The sequence below is a fragment of the Manacus vitellinus genome, unplaced genomic scaffold, assembly GCF_001715985.3.
Source record: "Manacus vitellinus isolate BGI_N305 unplaced genomic scaffold, ASM171598v3 scaffold_22_pilon, whole genome shotgun sequence".
In the NCBI taxonomy this organism is placed as follows: domain Eukaryota; kingdom Metazoa; phylum Chordata; class Aves; order Passeriformes; family Pipridae; genus Manacus; species Manacus vitellinus.
In genome coordinates, this window is record NW_021939632.1 from 10258561 (window position 1) to 10266782 (window position 8222).

The following is an 8222-nucleotide window of genomic DNA, read 5'->3' on the forward strand; positions in this document are numbered from 1 at the left end:
GATGAACAAACTGCGAATCACCTTTGAAGAAAATAAAGTCATCTATTTTTCTCCCCCGCCCTCCAAGCGTGGATGCGTTTTCCCCAAGAGCCCTTGTGCTGGCAGAGCAGGGAGCCCTGCGCCGAGCCCGAGTCCCCGCGTGGGGCCACGGCTTTTGTTGCTGGAGGCAGCCTGGGGTCCCCTGCAGCCCGGGACAGAGCGGAGAGGGCGGGAGGAAGTGGGGGGAACACGGTTGACCAAAGTCTCGACAACCAGCAGAACTCAATCCATCTCCCACTGTGAGAGCTCCTGCCTAGTGCGGCGTCTTAGGAAGCTGTTTAATCCTGCGTGCGTAAAACTGTTGCTGCCTGAGGGCATCCAGATAGGCTCACCGATCAGACCACTGCGAGGGGCACCAGTCTAGTTTTTAAATAAATAAATAAATAAATCTCACGCTAAGCAGTTGTGAGCGACTCGAAGTGGGAGGCAAGTACCGTCCCTGAGTGGGCCCCATTTATACAGCTTTCCTGGAGGAGGCTGTTGCTGCCAGCACGGACATCTGCTTTGTTACGTTCACCAGAGGAGGCTCAGTATTCCTCCCCTCCGCTCCCTCTTCCACACAAGAGGAGGTTGAATCCAAAGGGGAAGTAGAATTTCATTAAAAATATTAAATATGGTGGAAGGAGCTTGAGAGGAAAGGAAGAGCAGGAAACTGGTGCCAGGGTGTACTACCGAATGCCTCCTCTCTCGGGACCAGCGGAGTCCCTATCGGGGCAGCCCCGGGGCTGGAGCAGTTTCAGGGCTCCCGTACGAGTTGACTTGTCACCCCGCCCCGCGCTGACGGTGCGCGACGCGTGAACCCCCCCTGGTTACAGCCAGCGTTCGCGCGAGCGCTGGCGAGGAAAAACCGCTCCCGTTTCCTATCGGGAAGTCTCTGAGGGATGCTGCGGCAGTACGGCTGCCTCAGCCTGCTGCGAGGGCTCAGTGCCGGCGGCCGGGTAGAACACATGTAGCTCCTCTGTCTCTCCGGCTAACTCGACAGCTGCTCGTAGCTCCAGTAATTAGACTGTCAGTGCTTGTTAGAGGAGAGGAAAACGCTCCTATGACAGATTCCACGAGTCCTCTGTTTTGTAAGATCTCGCAGAAATCACCAAAGCATTAATTGAGATCTCTCATTTCTCTAGAATCAAAAGAGAAGAAGTTCCCTCTGCCATCTCGCACTCCAATCAGATCTCTCTTCCAACTCCCATGAAACAGTGAATTCACTCTAAGAGGCTCAAGAAGTTACCTTCCTTCCCTGCCTAACCGGGAGGAAGAGGGAACTTCCTGGCCTGTGAACCTACTTCTAAAATCTCTTCTTCCTCATATGGCTGTATTTAACCAGATAACAGAAATGCAGTCTTTTCTCCAGCCTGAGTGGAGGAGTCGCTCAACACACGGTCTTTCCCCATCCGAGATAATATTAATTCAGAGGATGCTCAGGAGAGGCCGTTCCCCCTTATGAACAAAAGCACTGGAGGATCAAGCCGAGATGCTTCTCCCCCCACCCATGGTTCACTCAGCAGATGAGACTCAGAGGAGGCGATTTCTTTCCCTCCCTACCGTACATTCCCCTTTCCCCCGCAATCATACAAGGTTAACTCAACAGAGGAGTCTCAATCCAAATGGCAACTGGGATTGCATTTAAAAAAAAAAAAAAAAAAAAAAAAAAAAAAAAGGAAGGGGGAGAAAAAATCAGAAATAGGGAAAGAAAAGAGAAAAAGCAGCAGGCTGATTACGAGGTGTCAAAACTGCCAGGAGCAAGAAGGTGATAGCAATCAGGGGTGAGAAGAGTGCGCCATTCGTGCGGGGCAGCTAATTATCCGTCTCATTTGAGAAGAGCAGCATTCGAGGCAGCAGCGTTCGCCTGCTGAACGGTGACAGATTGGCGCGGAGGAGAGGGGAGGTGTTAAAACAATGGAGCCGGGCTTGCGAGCGCTGCTGCATGCTAATCAGCCCGGCCTCCTTCCTTCCTTCCCTCCGCCTGCCTGCCTGCCGCGATCCCTCCTTCTCGCTGGCCGCGTGGCAAGCCCTACGCGATCCGGCCCCTCCGCAGCAGGCGGCACCGCACCCGGCATGGGTGGTAACCCAGAGAGTGTTCCAGCGGGACCGCTCAGCGGGGCTGGCGGCACCCGGGGGACCTGGCAGGCTGCTGGGTATCAGTGGCAGATTTCCGACCTCGCCCTCGGCGCCCAGGCTGCCAGGAGCCCGTCAGTTTGAGTCCCCGCAACGGGCAGATGCGAGGAGCATTTTGTACAAGTCTTGCGGGTTCTTCGGGCTGCCCTCCTGGCGCCCTGATCCCCGCCAGAGGACAGACGATAGCCGGCAGCGCAGCAGGTTGCCCGGTAAGAGACAATCTATTGCCGCACCTCAGACCAGGCTCACAAAGGTGAGGGAAATGCAGAGCTGTGCCAGTTACAGATGGAGTCCAGGGGCTCCGTTGCCGTCTTAGCTCTGCACAGGCACTTGAGTCCGAAATGCTAAACACGTAGTAAGCAAGTGGTACGGCCTCTCTTCCGCCACTGCCTTTTGCCTCTTGGATTGCTTGGCCTTACAAGCCCGAATGCCTTCACGTACACAGCGTGCACCTTGTGAGGAGGTACGAAAAGGGCTAGCCTTCCCTCAGACCAGGAAAAATCATTCCCTTTCACAAACAGTGCAACAAGGTCTGCAGAGACAGTGGAAATGCTTTGTGTGGGATCATTTTGGCCCTAGTTTTCCCAGAAAGTCTATGCTTCGCAGGACTCACAGGGCAAACCCTAGGGCTGGAGCATAAGCAGCCCAGCTACAGCGAGTGTTCCACTCTATCAGGAAGAAGCAGAGGAATGAGCGTTGGAATGTTTACTCTCCAATATTTCTCAGTTTCCATTCCATCCTGCCCTGAAAGATTTTTGATTACTATACACTTCAAAATAGTATTTATTACAGATTTACATAATCTGTATGTTTTATGTTAAGGCAATAACACATTGATGCTGTACTACTGAAAGGAGTTAATCTAAACTATGTAGTGTCTGCTATAACAGAGTTCCAACTGAAACATATCCTTGTTTCCTGGCACTGACAAGTAACACATATCCAGAAGGACATTGCCCAGCACATTAGGTAAGGTGCCAGGTGAAGCCATTGCTCAGCTCTTGAACCTTCACTGGGTTGTGGATCAGCACTGGGCCAAATTAAATTATATGCATCTGTGTGTAACCCCACATTTAATTTAACAAATGTTATTTCAAATAGCATGTGCCTGGTTTATAGCAGGATTCACAGGGATGAGCAAACTGAAAGGAAATAAACTGATTGAGGCCTGAGGTAGGCAGCATGATAACTCAGGTTGAATGTTATTTAAAATAGATTTGAGTGCATGTACGGCTAGGCGGTAGTAATAGCATTTAAATTTTGTTATTCTAAGTCTGTCGTTGAGTGTACTTGATGAGATTGTCCATGAGCATACAGATGGTGAGATTTTCATGCTTCTGTGGCATACTGACATCTCAGGCTGTAAAAATAAATTCCCAGATCGCTGCAATACCTAAGAAATAGAAAAATGTAGTCCACCTTAATGCTTGAAATTTGAGTGCTTTATGTTTAAAGAGATTTTATATACTAGATACACAAGTTGGTGCCTATCAGGAAGACTGATTTAATGGATTTACAGTATAAAGCAAAATTCGAGGAAAAACTCTGTGCCCTTTTTTATGTGCTTCTGAATTTAGAGATATGGGGAATGGAGATAAAAATTTGCATTTGCTGTTATCTGTATTTTTTTTTAACTGTACATAAGGATGAAAGGAGGAAGTGAATTTTCATTAGCTCATGTTTACTTTTCATTAAAAGATTCTTGGATTATTTCTTGTTTTCACATAATTTTCCAAACTGACCACTAAATATTATATCTATTTTGATGATTTATGCTGCACTGCAAAGGTATTTGCATCAAAGATGAATGCCGAGATATCTTCTCGCATATAATAACTTTTCTTCCTGCCCAAGAAGCCCTAGTGTGGACTGATCCGTGCATCAGCCTGTTCAGCCTGGAAACCAACACTGATATTGCTCATAAATAGCCGGGGTAGGTAGACCACCCCTATTGGTTACTGCCCGGCCACAGAAAAGGTGCTGTGCTTATAGAGGTCTCTGAGCTGACCAAATTAAAGATTTTAAATAGACACATATAGCAAGGTGATATGGTGAAAACAAGCTAAAAGAAAAACGTTTTGCAGAGAAAAGTATATAGTTTAGAAAGGTTTAAAATATTCAATTGGTGAAAAAATAACTACTTGTAAAAACGTGTGTATTTTCATTATGCTTAATTTGCCATTCAAAACAAGTTTTTCTTAATAAGCTCTATTGTTTCTATCTGTTTTGTGAAATGTAATACGTGTGAGACAGAAAGCAGACTCGGAATGTGAATGAGTCTTGTTTTCTCTTTCTCTCTTTCTTTCGTTTTTAAAATACAACTTTATTCATATTCACAGGGATCTTTAAGTTGAGAAAAGGATTAATGGAAGGGGCATGACATTCGTGAGGTTACGAGTTGAAAAGATGAAACATGAAATCTTATCTGCTAGTCTTTTCCTATATCTTATTTCTGTGCAATATAAGTGTCCATAAGCAAAACACTCTATAGTTAATAGTTATGTTTTCACTTTCAGCAGTGACATAAGCTTTGTTAGGTTTTCGCTGTTTGTATAGTTCATTAAAATACTTTAATAAGTGGCTCGTTGTTTTAAAAAATCACCCTACTATAGCCCGAGTAAAAAAATCTGTATCCTCCCAATTCTGCAGTGTCAAAAGTACAGTCTCTCAGGGCAAAAGGTTACGGAGCCTTCATAAAGGTTTCCCATCTGTCATCAAGCGCGACATCAAGCCCTCTAGGTGCTGTGAAAATGATTTTCTCCGGAATTCTCCAGCCCAAAGATGCCATCCTCTTAATTACGAGCACTTGAGATAAGGAACGCCACTGAATTCCCTGGAGATTCACAGAAGATATGCAAAAATAATCTCTTCTCTTGCTTGCCTGCCAGTGCTTCTGTACCTGCCCACAAGCTAGTCGGCTCATTTGCTAGGTAATGACGGATGAAACAAGGCAGCCCGTACAGCTGCACTGCCGCCCCTCCTGACATTGCTGACATGCAGTCATTCAAAGTTTCCTCTTTATAATTGACCACTAGCAAAGGAGTGACAAATAATGGTTGGGGTTTGATGTTTTGGGTTTTTTTCTCTGTTTGGGGAGGGGGGTGATTTGTTGGGGGTTTTGTTTGCTTGTTTGTTTTAATAGATCAACTGCCCTTCTCGCCATCACAAGCCTCCTGTGCACGGGTTACTCCACGCACACGGGATAATGGAACGAAACAAGTCCTTGAGATTGCGGACTGTGAGACTGTTAGAACATCTGCTTATAACAGTTGCCCTGAAAAAACACAGCAACTGCTCCCGGGGTCAGTGCGCATGCAAAAGTGTATACGGACAGACGGGGTGTGGAGTCGAGCCATTGTGTGACAAGCCCGTGCCTGCACAGCAGAAACTGAGCCTCTGGTCGGGTGACAATCCAATCTACAAATGTCCATTAGCACTTTTTCCAGCGGTGACAACCAGGTGAAAGGCCATCCGACCTACCAATTTATCAACAGTCGAGTGCTGGAGGTTTCTATGGGGTTAAAGGGATTACAGTAATTGTAGGAGGAGGTACAGAATGCGAAGTGAGCAGGAAAAAAAATCACTGTAGACTTATGCAAGTTCTCTGCCAGCACGGAACCGGCCCAGTGGAACCAGCTGGCTGGAGTGATACCGTTCAGAGCTCGCATAGACCTGGTGATGGATACCTCTGAAAAGGCTTTGATAGTGTTGTAAATCCGTGCAGTGTAGACTACATTTTTAATATGTAGAAACATGTACATAACTCTGGACATAAGGGTGGGGGCGTAGTAAAAGCCACGTCCAAGCTCAATAGGATCACTGGAGAGAAACCTCGGGCTCCATGCCATCAGAGATGTGAAAGCCCACGGAGGCTCAGCAGCCAAAACCACATACACTGATTTTTTAATAGAGTTGTCATCCATGTGTCCATTTAACTGCAGTTAATACAGATCAAATAAGCTTGTTACTTATAGATTCCCAGTTGCCTCAAGTGATACAAGACAGTAGCAACAGGAATATCCCTAATTAGAACAGATTCATCTGATTTCTTTATTCAGGGAGTTTAGTGTCCCTAAGTATTCAAAGAATGATAGAAGTCTTCCAGCATAAAGCCACCAGGTTTAGCCCCCTTCTGCCCAGGGAAGAGGAACAGCAGGTTTACTTCCACCATTCTTATATATGACTTCCAAAATCTCCTTGACCAACTTCTCCAAAGTTTTTATTCCATATAATTTTGTGTACACACACATGCATTTCAGGCAAGAAAATTTGCAAAGAATACATAGCTGGAAAGTAATATGAAATGTTATATCAGTTCATTATGAAATATCTTCCTACACCTTAGCAAGGTATTAAGAGTTGTCATTTTAAAATTTACTTTGTGTAGTGATAACTTGGCATTATATGTCATGATTGCAAGAGCAACTCTTTGAAGATATGTAGTAACCTGTGAATGCCTCTTCTAAGAGAAGAAAATGCTGTATGCTTTACAAATTCTTATAAAGTTAGTTTAGTTTTACTTTTTAAATTATTACTACTTAGTTGTGTGCTTGCTCCTTCTTTCATGTAGAGTAGCGGAGATGCCAAGAAATGCCTGCTGACACTACAAAAACAGAAAGAAAAGGCAGTGCCTTCAGTGTTTTTTTGACCTTGCCATCCGGTGGAAAATGGATGCAAGACCTAGAAGGTGATGCAATTCTCAGACTTGTCAGATCTCTTAGGGGATTCAAGGGAATCACATGGCCACCAAATCCAGCTTCACTTTGATTTAGTTAGTCTATCACAGAGATCACCAGAAAAAGGTATCATCAGAATGGCAGAAGAGCAATTACCTAGCCATTTGCGTGAGGGTAGCAAGATTATATGGATTATAAGACTCTCACAGCATTTCAGAAGGTCTGTATTTCCCACTGGGCCTAAGTGACTTTTCCATTAAAGAGTGAAGAAAATGGTTATCATACGAAAATGCTGGAGAAGAAAATGTTACTATGTAACAGGCTGGTTGTGTCTTCTGCTAAAGACTTTGTAAGAAATAACAGAGTGGACTTGCTAGCTGGCTGTCCTCAAAACCAGTACCTTTGTTTTTGTGACATTTCTGAGACAAAGATAAGAGGGCATTAGCTTTCTTTTAAACAAAATGTTCGTGGAGTGCCTGGGTGTGTTTGCAGTGGGAGGGAAAGTTTCTTTCTTTAAAAATAAAACTGTTCCTTGGATTTTTTTTAACGAAGACTAAGGGGACACGTCCCCTTTTTTGTATTCAAAAGAAATGGCAGAAAGTTCAAATCTTCTCGTTTTCTCTTCACAAAAGAAACACCTTATTAAGATCACATGTGTGATGCCCTGAAAAAATGAGCAACACCTTCCAGGTCCAAGCATGCACACACACGAAAAAAACCCCATTCAAAATATATTTTAAGAATCAGACTAATCTCAACCTTTACATTTGCAGTTGCAAAGCTGCAGTAAAATACCGTTAAACTGCGTTCTTAAAGTTTTATTCAGTGGCATTTCCTTAGGTTGACTGTTCACAATGATGAGATGCTGTGAGCAATAATGCAACTCCCATGGGGACCCATGCCTGAGAGCGCTGGTGAGTAGTTGAACTGCCATGTCTGCTATATCAGAGGCTGGGATGTACACTGGACTGACTTTACCATCTTATTTAAATGTGATGGTTTTCTCATTTGTTGCATTGTTTGTATTAATACGAATATCTTGTTATGTTTGTTTTGTCTCCTGGGAGCCAATAAAGCTGTGAAGTTTTTCTTTACACCAAATGCAGCTCTACGGGCGATCAATCAATGGGTAGTTTTTGGATAATCTGTGAGAGTGAGAAATCTAATAAAGCAAGCAACTAAAAAAGGAAAACAAAGTCTATTTTCTGTTAGGTTAGCTACGTCAGGAGTCAGGCTTTCCACCATGCCTTTTTAAGATATTTAAGCAGCTACATTTAACTATCAGGGCAGCATCTCGCTAAATTAACTTTCTGACATATACGGGAAAAAGTTTAGACATTGTGACCTCGGCAGCAATGTGGGTGACTTACTCGTACAATTAAATTTACTTTG